Below are 15,034 nucleotides of genomic sequence, written 5' to 3' on the forward strand. Positions count from 1 at the left end.
GAAGCAAGAAGGATCGATTTGATTCAGTTAGCAGCAAAGGAATTGGCCGGCTTCAGTTAACAGCGAAGGAATCGCTCGGGTTCAGTTAGCAGCGAAGGGATGGATCAATTGGCTTCAGTATGTTATGGGATCGATCCCGCGTGTTCAGTACGTAGCTAGCTATAGTGCAATCGTTCGGGTTCAGTAAGTGAACGCCTTGCAAAAGGGTTCAGTTAGCGAGCGCCTCGCACTCGCGTGCGTACGAGAGAAATGCATAAACCACACCGCATCGCTCGGCCCCGATCACCCACCGTAACCGGGAACTTTCCGATATTTTCCTCGCCCTCACTTCTATCACGATTTTTTCCGTCATAGACGGCCCAAAGAATGTCATGCAGGTGCGTCTCCGGCCGACCCAGTATGAAAAGCCCATTTTTTGTCATGATTTTATGTCATAGAAGTAGGAGCCTACCACATCTATGATGATACGTGTTTTTGTCACAATTATCATCACAGAAGTGTCATAAGCATGACAGAAAAAGTTTTCGTTCGGGCCAAAATGTCACGGATGTGTCTTTTTTGTAGTGATAAACTCTCTTCGCCCTATTCTCCTCGACAATTGGTTCGTCAACCAATGTTGATTACTCGTGGTAGATGCTTGAGGTAATCTCCGAACCTTTATAGACTTCTTCTTCGAGAACCACAGTCACTCTTGGTCTCTAAAGAAATTGACACCTAACCGTGTAGAAGTTCACAACTCTCAAGAGTAATAGATGGAGCGTATTGGACTTAGATTCAAGTGATGCTAAACCACTATCTAATTTTGATTCAAGTGATGCTAAACCACTATCTAGTTTTCTGTCTCCAGGTTTTTTCTCTCGGTGAATTTTAAACTCAAATCACTCAGGAGATAGGGTTTCTCAATAAACTTCTCGAAATCAAATGGAGCAGCCACCGGACAAAGCCAACACAGGGTGGCTATTTATAGCCGCAGCCTTCCCTGATGGAAAATGACCATTTCGAACACAAGGTCCAGCCAATGGCCAATCGACATGTTCTCAACGGTCGGATTTTGGAAGCAACGGTAACATTACTTGAGGAGCAAGTAATGCTAGCTCTTCGGTCAGAGACAAATCTCTCACAGCAAAGAAGAACACAGTCTCTTGCTGACAAGTATTTGCTCGGAGCTCAAAGAGATTTCTCTCACTGCTCACATAGGATTTTGTTTAGCATCAGAGAATCAAAGTTTCGAACACTATACCCGTGTTAATAGTATGGTGATCCTATGATTCAAAGAGAAAGAAGAACAATGAAACAAATGCTACGTCTTCACTTCATCTTCAACTTCTCGGCTGCAGTCAATTACTTTGGACAGTGTAACATCCCAATTCTTCAATTTGGATGTTATACATACATCATCACATGCATATCATATTTTTATTTGCGTTGGTTATGATCCTAGAAATCTTAAGCAACTCAAGGACCCAATGAGAGAGTTGGAGGTTTCACTAAAATTTCATATTTGAATAAATTATCAATTTGATTTTAATATTTTCCCTCCAATTATTTTCAATAACAAAAAAAGAGAAGATAATATGACTTCTTCAACAGAAGAGAAATATTGGAGGAGAAATTTTAAAATCAATTTCTTATTTTATTTGTATTTTATTTGCTATTTTATTTGAATTAGAGAAAAACTTGCATTTAGTCCTGAAAAATGTTCATCATGTCCTAAATATTAGGTTTGGATGGTGAAAATTGTTTCTGGGGTTTTTAGGATTTCTTTATATTTTATTAGGATTTTTCTTTCGCGGTGGATTTTTTTTAAAATCTCCTGGGCCGGCCCGGCCGCAGCCGGGCCAAGGCCCAGCTCGCCGCCGCCTCGCCGAGTCTGCCTCGCGCACGCACGCGCCACCGCCGCCGTTGGCCCCTCCCCAAGCCATCGCCCCCAGGCTTTAAAAGCCGAGCCCCCCTCTCTTCTCACCACCGCCGCCCACCACCTCCCGCAGCAGCAGCAGCACGGCGCAGCCGCCACCGCTGCTTGCGCCGTGCCGCCGCCTCCCACCGTCATCGCCGCAGCCGCCTGCATCGCTAGCCGCGCCGCCGCCGCCGCTGCCTTGTTCTGCCTCGCCAGAGCTCGTCGCCGTCGCCGTTGGATCTCGTCGGTTTTCCGATATAAACCGAACCGCCGTCTCGATTTTCTTTTCGGTTTATTTTTCAGATCGGTTTTCGTTTTAGTTCGTTAGTTGATGAACGTTCACCCGGTTAGATCGTTTTAACGAACGGTGTTCATTCGTTAGCCTCTGTTTACGAACGTTCGTTCGTTAGGTTTTTCTTTTTAGTTTTATTTTCGGGCAGGGACCTATCCGCGAATACTTTTATCATAGATTAGTCCCTGAACTTCAAACCCTCGTTACTTTTTGTTCGTTTATCCAAATCCAGTGAAACCAACACCAAAATCTTCGTCTTGTTCCCCTCTTTCCAGATAATCAACTTGAACATGGTTTTGACAATTTAAAATTTGGTTTCAAGCAGATTTGTTTTCGAACTTCTTTTGATCGTAGTTTGAATTTTGTAGCTCCGATTTAATTGATTCTTTTTGCAAATCGAAGATCTTCACTTGAAATTTCAGTTTGGATCTTTTCCTTTGAGTTTACCTTTGCATCTTATGCTTGAGTGCTTATGTATGCTATTGTTTGTTCACGATAGAGTTTTCGGAGTGCGAAGCGTGCTACTACGAGTCACCAGGGTTTTCAGATCGTCAGCAAGGCAAGTAACACTTTGATCATATCCCTTATTACCCAGTTTTTATGCATTACTTTAAACCATCTACATCAACTCCATGGCCCCTCCGATGATGTGTGAGTAGTTTACTTCAGACCTTCGGGTCCATAGTTATTAGCTAGATGGCTTCTTCTCTCTCTTTGAATCTCAATACAAAGTTCTCCTTGATCTTCTTGGAGATCTATTTGATGTAACTCTTTTTGCGGTGTGTTTGTCGAGATCCGATACTTCATCCCGTATTCCCATAACTCCCCGGTACTCTGAAAAATACCCGAATCACTCGGAACCTTTCCGATGTACGAATATAGTCGTCCAATATATCGATCTTTACGTCTCGACCATTTCGAGACTCCTCGTGATATCCCTGATCTCATCGGGGACTCCGGACTACCTTCGGTACATCAAATCACATAAACTCATAATACCAATCGTCACTGAATGTTAAGTGTGCGGACCCTATGTGTTTGAGAACTATGTAGACATGACCGAGACACGTCTCCTGTCAATAACCAATAGCGAAACCTGGATGCTCATATTGGCTCCTACATGTTCTACGAAGATCTTTATTGGTCAGACCGCATAACAACATACGTTGTTCCCTTTATCATCAGTATGTTACTTGCCCGAGATTCGATCATCGGTATCCTCATACCTAGTTCAGTCTCGTTACCGGCAAGTCTCCTTACTCGTTCCGTAATGCATCTCCCGCAACTAACTCATTAGTCATAATGCTTGCAAGGCTTATAGTGATGTGCATTACCGAGAGGGCCAAGAGATACCTCTCCGACAATCAGAGTGACAAATCCTAATCTCGATCTATGCCAACTCAACAAGCACCATCGGAGACACCTGTAGAGAACCTTTATAATCACCCAGTTACGTTGTGATGCTTGGTAGCACACAGTGTTCCTCTGGTACTCGGGAGTTGCATAATCTCATAGTCATAGGAGCATGCATAAGTCATGAAGAAAGCAGTAGCAACAAACTAAATGATCATCGTGTTAAGCTAACGAAATGGGTCAAGTCAATCATATCATTCTCTAATGATGTGATCCCGTTAATCAAATGACAACTCATGTCTATGGCTAGGAAACTTAACCATCTTTGATTCAACGAGCTAGTCAAGTAGAGGCATACTAGTGACACTCTGTTTGTCTATGTATTCACACATGTACAAAGTTTCCGGTTAATACAATTCTAGCATGAATAATAAACATTTATCATGATATAAGGAAATAAATAATAACTTTATTATTTCCTCTAGGGCATATTTCCTTCAGTCTCCCACTTGCACTAGAGTCAATAATCTAGTTCATATCTTTATGTGATTTGTTCACATCTCCATGTGACTGATACCCAAAGGGTTTACTAGAGTCAATAATCTAGTTCACGTCGTTATGTGATTAACACCCAAAGAGTGATCATGTTTTGCTTGTGAGAGAAATTTAGTCTATGGGTCTGCAACATTCAGATCCGTATGTATTTCACAAATTTCTATATCTACAATGCTCTGCACGGAGCTACTCTAGCTAATTGCTCCCACTTTCAATATGTATCCAGATTGAGACTTAGAGTCATCTAGATTGATGTAAAAAGCTTGCGTCGACGTAACTCTTTACGACGAACTCTTTTATCACCTTCATAACCAAGAAATATTTCCTTAGTCCTCTAAAGATATGACCGATATCCAGTGATCTACTCCTAGATCACTATTGTACTCCCTTGCCAGAATCATGCTAAGGTATACAATAGGACTGGTAAACAACATAGCATACTTTATAGAACCTATGACTGAGGCATAGGCAATGACTTTTCATTCTCTTTCTATTTTCTACTGTGGTCAGGTTTTGAGTCTTTACTCAACTTCACACCTTACAACACAGGCAAGAACTCCTTCTTTGTCTGTTCCATTTTGAACTACTTCAAAATCTTGTCAAGGTATGTACTCATTGAAAAAACTTATCAAGCGTCTTCATCTATCTCTATAGATCTTGATGCTCAATGTGTAAGTAGCTTCATCGAGGTCTTTTTTTGAAAAACTCCTTCCAAATACTCCTTTATGCTTTCCAGAAAATTCTACATTCTTTCCGATCAACAATATGTCATTCACATATACTTCTTAGAAATGTTGTAGTGCTCCCACTCACTTTCTTGTAAATACAGGCTTCACCGCAAGTCTGTATAAAACCATATGCTTTGATCACTTTATCAAATCATATATTCCAACTCCGAGATGCTTGCACCAGTCCATAGATGGATTGCTGGAGCTTGCTCACTTTGTTAGCACCTTTAGGATCGACAAAACCTTCTGGTTGCATCATATACAACTCTTTTTTAAGAAATCCTCTAAGGAATGCATTTTTGACATCCATTTGCCAGATTTCATAAAATGCGGCAACTGCTAAGATGATTTGGACAGGTTTTTAAGTATCGATACGAGTGAGAAAATCTCATCGTAGTCAACACCTTGAACTTGTCGAAAACATTTTTTACGACAATTCGAGCTTTGTAGATAGTAACACTACTATCCGTGTCCGTCTTCCTCTTTAAGATCCATTTTTTTCTATGGCTTGCTAATCATTGGGCAAGTCAATCAAAGTACATATTTTGTTCTTTATACATGGATCCCATCTCAGATTTCATGGCCTTAAGCCATTTCGCGGAATCTAGGCTCATCATCGCTTCCTCATAGTTTGTAGGTTCGTCATGGTCTAGTAACATGACTTCCAGAAAGGATTACCATACCACTCTGGTGCGGACCATACTCTGGTTGTCCTACGAGGTTCGGTAGTAACTTGATCTGAAGTTTCATGATCATCATCATTTAGCTTCCTCGCTAATTGGCGTGGAAATCACAAGAACTGATTTCTGTGATGAACTACTTTCCAATTCGGGAGAAGGTACAATTACCTCATCAAGTTCTACATTCCCCCCACTCACTTCTTTCGAGAAAAACTTCTTCTCTAAAAAGGATCCACTCTTAGCAATGAATGTCTTGCCTTCGAATCTGTGATAGAAGGTATACCCAACTGTCTCCTTTGGGTATCCTATGAAGACACATTTCTCCGATTTGGGTTTGAGCTTATCAGGATGAAACTTTTTCACATAAGCATCACAACCCCAAACTTTAAGAAATGACAACTTTGGTTTCTTGCCAAACCACAGTTCATATGGTGTCGTCTCAACGGATTTAGATGGTGCCCTATTTAACGTGAATGCAGCTGTCTCTAATGCATAACCCCAAAACGATTATGGTAAATCGGTAAGAGACATCATAGATTGTACCATATCTAATAAAGTATGGTTACGATGTTCGGACACACCATTACGCTGTGGTGTTCCAGGTGACATGAGTTGCGAAACTATTCCGCATTTTTTCAAATGAAGACCAAACTCGTAACTCAAATATTCGCCTCCGCGATCAGATCGTAGAAACTTTATTTTCTTGTTACGATGATTTTTCACTTCACTTTGAAATTCTTTGAACTTTTCAAATGTTTCAGACTTATGTTTCATTAAGTTAGATATACCCATACCTGCTCAAATCATCTGTGAAGGTCAGAAAATAACGATACCCACCGCGAGCCTCAACACTTATTGGATCGCATACATCAGTATGTATTATTTCCAATAAGTCAGTTGCTTGCTCCATTATTCCGGAGAACAGAGTCTTAGTCATCTTGCCTATGAGGCATGGTTCGCAAGCATCAACTGATTCATAATCAAGTGATTCCAAAAGCCCATCAACATGGATTTTCTTCATGCGCTTTACACCAATATGACCTAAACGGCAGTGCCACAAATAAGTTACACTATCACTATTAACTTTGCATCTTTTGGCTTCAATATTATGAATATGTGTATCACTACGATTGAGATTCAATAAACAATTCACCTTGGGTGTATGACCATTGAATGTTTTATTCATGTAAACAGAACAAGAATTATTCTCTGACTTTAAATGAATAACTGTATTGCAATAAACATGATAGAATCATATTCATGCTTGACGCAAACACCAAATAATATTTATTTAGGTTCAACACTAATCCCGAAAGTGTAGGGAGTGTGCGATGATGATCATATCAATCTTGGAACCACTTCCAACACACATCGTCACTTCACCCTTAACTAGTCTCTGTTCATTCTACAACTCCTGTTTCGACTAATCTTTAGCAACTGAACTAGTATCAAATACTAAGGGGTTGCTATAAACACTAGTAAAGTACACATCAATAACATGTATATCAAATATACCTTTGTTCACTTTGCCATCCTTCTTATCCACCAAATAGTTGGGGCAGTTCTACTTCCAGTGACCAGTCCATTTGCAGTAGACGCACTTAGTCTCAGGCTTAGGTCTAGACTTGGGCTTCTTCACTTGAGCAGCAACTTGCTTGCTGTTATTCTTGAAGTTCCCCTTCTTCCCTTTACCCTTTTCTTGAAACTAGTGGTCTTGTCAACCATCAACACTTGATGCTTTTCTTGATTTCTACTTTCGTCGATTTCAGCATCACGAAGAGCTTGGGAACCGTTTCCGTTATCTCTTGCATATTATAGTTCATCATGAAGTTCTAGTAACTTGGTGATAGTGACTAGAGAACTCTCTCAATCACTATCTTATCTGGAAGATTAACTCCCACTTGATTCAAGTGATTGTAGTACTCAGACATTCTGAGCACATGCTTACTAGCTGAGCTATTCTCCTCCATCTTGTAGGCAAAGTGCTTGTCAGAGGTCTCATACCTCTCGACACGGGCATGAGTATGAAATACCAATTTCAACTCTTAGAACATCTTATATGTTCCGTGGCATTCAAAACGTTTTTGAAGTCCCGGTTCCAAGCCATAAAGCATGGTGCACTAAATTATAAAGTAGTCATCATACCGAGTTTTGCCAAACGTTCATAACGTCTGCATCTGCTCCTGCAATAGGTCCGTCACCTAGCGGTGCATCAAGGACATAATTCTTCTGTGCAGCAACAAGGATAATCCTCAGATCACGGATCCAATTTGCATCATTGCTACTATCATCTTTCAATATAGTTTTCTCTAGGAATATATCATAAATAAAACGAGGAAGCTATACGCGAGCAATTGATCTACAACATAGGTATGCAAATACTATCAGGACTAAGTTCATGATAAATTAAAGTTCAATTAATCATATTACTTAAGAACTCCCACTTAGATAGACATCTCTCTTATCATCTAAGTGATCACGTGATCCAAATCAACTAAACCATAACCGATCATCACGTGAAATGGAGTAGTTTTCAATGGTGAACATCACTATGTTGATCGTATCTACTATATGATTCACGCTCAACCTTTCGATCTCAGTGTTCCGAGGCCATATCTGCATATGTTAGGCTCGTCAAGTATAACCCGAGTATTCTGCGTGTGCAAAACTGGCTTGCACCCGTTGTATAAGAACGTTGAGCTTATCACACCCGATCATCACGTGGTGTCTCGGCACGACGATCTTTGACAACGGTGCATACTCAGGGAGAACACTTGTACCTTGAAATTTTTAGTGAGAGATCATCTTATAATGCTACCGTCAATCAAAGCAGAATAAGATGCATAAAGGATAAACATCACATGCAATCAATATATGTGATATGATATGGCCATCATCATCTTGTGCCTTTGATCTCCATCTCCAAAGCACCGTCATGATCACCAACGTCACCGGCGCGACACCTTGATCTCCATCGTAGCACCATTGTCGTCTCGACAACTATTGCTTCTACGAGTATCGCTACCGCTTAGTGATAAAGTAAAGCAATTAGAGGGCAATTACATTACCTACAATAAAGCGACAACCATATGGCTCCTGCCAGTTGCCGATAACTCTGTTACAAAACATGATCATCTCATACAATAAAATATAGCATCATGTCTTGACCATATCACATCACAACATGCCCTGCAAAAACAAGTTAGACGTCCTCTACTTTGTTGTTGCATGTTTTACATGGCTGCTACGGGCTGAGCAAGAACCGTTCTTACCTACGCATCAAAACCACAACGATATTTTATCAAGTTAGTGTTGTTTTAACCTTCAACAAGGACCGGGCATAGTCACATTTGGTTCAAGTAAAGTTGGAGAAACTGACACCCGCCAGCCACCTGTGTGCGAAGCATGTCGGTAGAACCAGTCTCGCGTAAGCGTATGCGTAATGTCGGTCCGGGCCACTTATCCAACAATACCGCCGAACCAAACTATAAAATGCTGGTAAGAAATATGACTTGTATTGCCCACAACTCACTTGTGTTCTACTCGTGCATATAACATCTACGCATAAACCTGGCTCGGATGCCACTGTTGGGGAATGTAGTAATTTCAAAAAAATTCCTACGCACACACAAGATTATGGTGATGCATAGCAATGAGGGGGAAGAGTATCGTCCACGTACCCTCGTAGACCGTAAGCGGAAGCGTTACGAGAACACGGTTGATGTAGTCGAATGTCTTCATGATCCGACCGATCCAATTACCAACGCACGACACCTCCAAGTTTCGCACACGTTCAGCTCGATGACGTCCCATGAACTCTGATCTAGTAGAGCTTCACAGGAGAGTTTCGTCAGCACGACGGCGTGATGATGGTGCTACCAACGCAGGGCTTCTCCTAAGCACCGCTACGATATGATCGAGGTGGATTATAGTGGAGGGGGAACCGCACACGGCTAAGGGATCAATGATCAACTTGTGTGTTCTAGGGTGCCCCCTGCCCCCGTATATAAAGGAGCAAGGGGGGAGGCCGGCCGACCCTGTAGGGTGCGCCAGGAGGAGGAGTCCTCCTCCTAGTAGGAGTAGGACTCTTTCCTACTCCTACTAGGAGGAGGAAAGGAAGGGGGAAGGGGAGAAGGAAGGAGAGGGAGGAAAGGAGGAAAGGGGGGCCGGCCCCTAGGCCAATTCGGTTTGGGCTAGGGAGGTTGCGCGCCATGCCTCCTCTCTTCCACCACTTGGCCCATTGAGGCCCAATACTTCTTCATGTATTCTCGTAACTCCCCGGTACTCCGGAAAATACCCGAATCACTCGGAACCTTTCCGATGTCCGAATATAGTCATCAATATATCGATCTTTACGTCTCGACCATTTTGAGACTCCTCATCATATCCCCGATCTCATCCGGGACTCCGAACTACCTACGGTACATCAAATCACATAAACTCATAATATCGATCGTCACCGAACGTTAAGCGTGCGGACCTACGGGTTCGAGAACTATGTAGACATGACCGAGACACGTCTCCAGTCAATAACCAATAGCGGAACCTGGATCCTCATATTGTCTCCTACATATTCTACGAAGATCTTTATCGGTCAAACCGCATAACAACATACGTTGTTCCCTTTATCATCAGTATGTTACTTGCCCGAGATTCGATCGTCGGTATCCTCATACCTAGTTCAATCTCGTTACCGGCAAGTCTCTTTACTCATTCCGTAATGCATCATCCGCAACTAACTCATTATTCATAATGCTTGCAAGGCTTATAGTGATGTGCATTACCGAGAGGGCCCAGATATACCTCTCCGACAATCGGAGTGACAAATCCTAATCTCGATCTATGCCAACTCAACAAGCACCATCGGAGACACCTGTAGAGCACCTTTATAATCACTCAGTTACGTTGTGACGTTTTATAGCACACAAAGTGTTCCTCCGGTACTCGGGAGTTGCATAATCTCATAGTCATAGGAACATGTATAAGTCATGAAGAAAGCAGTAGCAACAAACTTAATGATCATCGTGCTAAGCTAACGGAATGGGTAAAGTCAATCACATCATTCTCTAATGATGTGATCCCGTTAATCAAATGACAACTCATGTCTATGGCTAGGAAACTTAACCATCTTTGATTCAATGAGCTAGTCAAGTAGAGGCATACTAGTGACACTTTGTTTGTCTATGTATTCACACATGTACTAAGTTTCCGGTTAATACAATTCTAGCATGAATAATAAACATTTATCATGATATAAGGAAAAAAATAATAACTTTATTATTGCCTCTAGGGCATATTTCCTTCACATGATGCTTGCTATTCTTGTGGCCATGATGCCAATATTTATGAAGATGAATTTGCTATTGCACCCATACTTGATAGTTCCTTCGGTGAAAAGCATGATTGCAATGATGTTATTATAAATTCTATTAACGTCAATTGTGCTAATAATATGCAAAACCCTAAGCTTGGGGATGCTAGTTTTGCTATGACTACTATTTGTTGCAATGATCATGATTGGGGTAATTCTTCTTATGATCTTGAAAATTTATTTAATCCCCATGATGAATGTGAGATTGATAATAGTGTTTGCAATATTATTGAAAGTGGGTTTGGAAGAGTGTCAACTTGAGATACCACATATTTGGAGAATGTTCAATCTTATGATTTTTTTGATAAAAGTGGGTTTGGAGAGGTCATGACTTTAGTTAATGTTAATCCCACTATTTTGGAAGAGTGTCAACTTCGCATGCATGTGGATGTGTTGAAAATATTTTATGTGATAGCTATTTTGTTGAATTTGCTTATTATCCCACATGTAATTATTATGAAATAGGAAAATAAGGTTTTGGAAATTTTCATGTTACTAAATTACCTCCCGTTATGTTGAGATTGCTATCGTTTCTTTCCGCTTCCTAGCATATGCTAGTTTTTGCTTGCTATGATAATTTGTTTGTCTATAAGATACCTATGCATAGGAAGTATGTTAGACTTAGGTGTGTTTGTCACATGTTTTATGATGCTCTCTTTGTGCTTCAATTCTTGTCTTTCATGTGAGCATCATTGAAATTATCTTTTGCCTAGCAAAAGGCTTTAAAGAAAAGCGCTTGTTGGGAGACAACCCAATATTTTTCCTTGCTGTTATTCAATAAATAATCCATCTAGCCACTGTTTAGATGAGATTTTATGCTTTTAATTAGTGTTTGTGTCAAGTAGAACCTTTGGGAAGACTTGGAGAAAGTCTTTGCGATCTTGCTGTAAAAAATAGAAACTTTAGCGCTCACGAGATTTGCTGCCATTTTTTTATTGGAGAGTGATATTTAGTTAATTCTTTTTGCAGATGATTAATAGATAAATTACTCACGTCCAAAAATTTATTTTAGAATTTTTGGGGTTCCAGAAGTCTTCGAAACCTACAGATTACTACAGACTGTTCTGTTTTTCACAGATTCTGTTTTTCGTGTGTTGTTTGCTTATTTTGATGAATCTATGACTAGTAATAGAGTTTATGAACCATAGAAAAGTTGTAATACATTAGTTTTAACACCAATATAAATAAAGAATGAGTTCATTACAGTACCTTGAAGTGGTGGTTTGTTTTCTTTTACTAATGAAGCTCACGAGATTTTCTTTTAAGTTTTGTGTTGTGAAGTTTTGAAGTTTTGGGTAAAGATTTGATGGATTATGGAACAAGGAGTGGGAAGAGCCTAAGCTTGGGGATTACCAAGGCACCCCAAGGTAAAATACAAGGACAACCAAAAGCCTAAGCTTGGGGATGCCCCGGAAGGCATTCCCTCTTTTTATTCGCCACATGATATGTGTTTTGCTTGGAGCGTCTTGTATGATTTGAGTCTTTGCTTTTTAGTTTACCACAATCATCCTTGCTGTACACACCTTTTGGTAGAGACACACATGAATTGGAATTTATTAGAATACTCTATGTGCTTCACTTATATCTTTTGAGTTGGATAATTTTTGCTCTAGTACTTCGCTTATATATTTTATAGCACTGCGGTGGTTCTATTTTATAGAAATAATTGATCTCTCATGCTTCACTTATATCATTTTGAGAGTCCTTTAGAACAACATGGTAATTCACTTTGCTTATAATTTTTAAATGCTAAGAGAAGTTGGATGCTTGATAGTTGTTTTGAGATATAAATGTGGTAATATTAGAGGTGTGCTAGTTGAGTAATTGTGAAATTGATGAATACTTGTGTTGAAGTTGGCAAGTCCCGTAGCATGCACATTTGGTAAAAGTTGTGTGACAAATTTGAAGCATGGGGTGTTCTTTGCTTGCTTTCCTTATGAGTGACGGTCGGGGACGAGCGATGGTCTTTTCCTACCAACCTATTCCCCTAGGAGCATGCGCGTAGTGCTTGGTTTTGATGACTTGTAGATTTTTGCAATAAGTATGTGAGTTTTTATGACTAATATTGAGTCCATGGATTATACGCACTCTCACCCTTCCATCATTGCTAGCCTCTTCGGTACCGTGCATTGCCCTTTCTCACCTTGAGAGTTGGTGCAAACTTCGCCGGTCCATCCAAACCCCGTGATATGATACGCTCTATCACACATAAGCCTCCTTATATCTTCCTCAAAACAGCCACCATACCTACCTATTATGGCATTTCCATAGCCATTCCGAGATATATTGCCATGCAACTTTCCACCGTTCTATTTATTATGACACGCATCATCATTGTTATATTGCTTTGCATGATCATGTAGTTGACATCGTATTTGTGACAAAGCCACCATGCTTAATTTTTTATACATGTCACTCTTGATTCATCACAATCCCGGTACACTGCCAGAGGCATTCACATAGAGTCATATTTTGTTCTAAGTATCGAGTTTTAAGTAAATAAAAGTGTGATGATCATCATTAGAGCATTGTCCATGTGAGGAAAGGATGATGGAGACTATGATTCCCCCACAAGTCAGGATGAGACTCCGGACGAAAAATAAAAATAAAAAAAGAGAAGAGGCCACACACACACACACACACACACACACACACACACACACACACACACACACACACACACACACACACACACACACACACACATATATATATATATATATATATATATATATATATATATATATAAAGAAGGCCCAAACAAAAAAAGAGAAAAAGAGAGAAGGGACAATGTTACTATCCTTTTTCCACACTTGTGCTTCAAAGTAGCACCATGATCTTCATGATAGAGAGTCTCTTATTTTGTCACTTTCATATACTAGTGGAAATTTTCATTATAATAACTTGGCTTATTTATTCCAATGATGGGCTTCCTCAAATACCCTAGGTCTTCATGAGCAAGCAAGTTGGATGCACACCCACTTAGTTTCTTTGATGAGCTTTCATATATTTATAGCTCTAGTTCATCTGTTGCATGGCAATCCCTACTCCTTGCATTGACATCAATCGATGGGCATCTCCATAGCCTATTGATTAGCCACGTCAATGTGAGACTTTCTCCCTTTTGTCTTCTCACACAACCTCAATCATCATATTCTATTCCACCCATAGTGTTATGTCCATGGCTCGCGCTCATATATTGCGTACAAGTTGAAAGAGTTTGAAAAGGCTAAGTATGAAACAATTGCTTGGCTTGTCATCGGGGTTGTGCATGATGGGAGCATTTTGTGTGACGAAAATGAAGCATGGCCAAACTACATGACTTTGTAGGAATAAGTTTTCTTTGGCTATGTTATTTTGATAAGACATAATTGCTTGATTAGCATACTTGGAGTATTACTATTTTTATGTCAACAATAAACTTTTATCTTGAATCTTTCAGATCTGAACATTCATGCCATAATAGAGAAAAATACATTGAAGAACATGCTAGAAAGCATTCCACATCAAAAATTCTGTTTTTGTCATTTACCTACTCGAGGACGAGCATGAATTGAGCTTGGGGATGCTTGATACGTCTCCAACATATCTATAATTTTTTATTGTTCCATGCTATTATATTATCTGTTTTGGATGTTAATGGGCTTTATTTTACACTTTTATATTATTTTTGGACTAACCTATTAACCCAAGGCCCAGTGCAAATTGCTGTTTTTTTTGCCTATTTCAGTGTTTCACAGAAAAGGAATATCAAACGGAGTCCAAACAGAATGAAACCTTCAGTAGCGTGATTTTTGGAACAAACGTGATCCAGAGGACTTGAAGTGGACGTCAAGAAACGAACGAGGTGTCCACGAGGCAGGGGGCGCGCCTACCCGCTGGGCGCGCCCTCCCCCCTCATGGTTCAACCGACCTACTTCTTCCTCCTATATATGTTCACATACCCCGAAAACATCCAAAAGCACCATGAAACCCTATTTCCACCGCCGCAACCTTCTGTACACAAGAGATCCCATCTTAGGGCCTTTTTCGGAGCTCAGCCGGAGGGGGCATTGATCACAGAGGGCGTCTACATCAACTCCATGGCCCCTTCGATGATGTGTGAGTAGTTTACTTCAGACCTTCGGGTCCATAGTTATTAGCTAGATGACTTCTTCT

The sequence above is a fragment of the Triticum aestivum genome, chromosome 1A (genome assembly GCF_018294505.1).
Source record: "Triticum aestivum cultivar Chinese Spring chromosome 1A, IWGSC CS RefSeq v2.1, whole genome shotgun sequence".
Taxonomy (NCBI): domain Eukaryota; kingdom Viridiplantae; phylum Streptophyta; class Magnoliopsida; order Poales; family Poaceae; genus Triticum; species Triticum aestivum.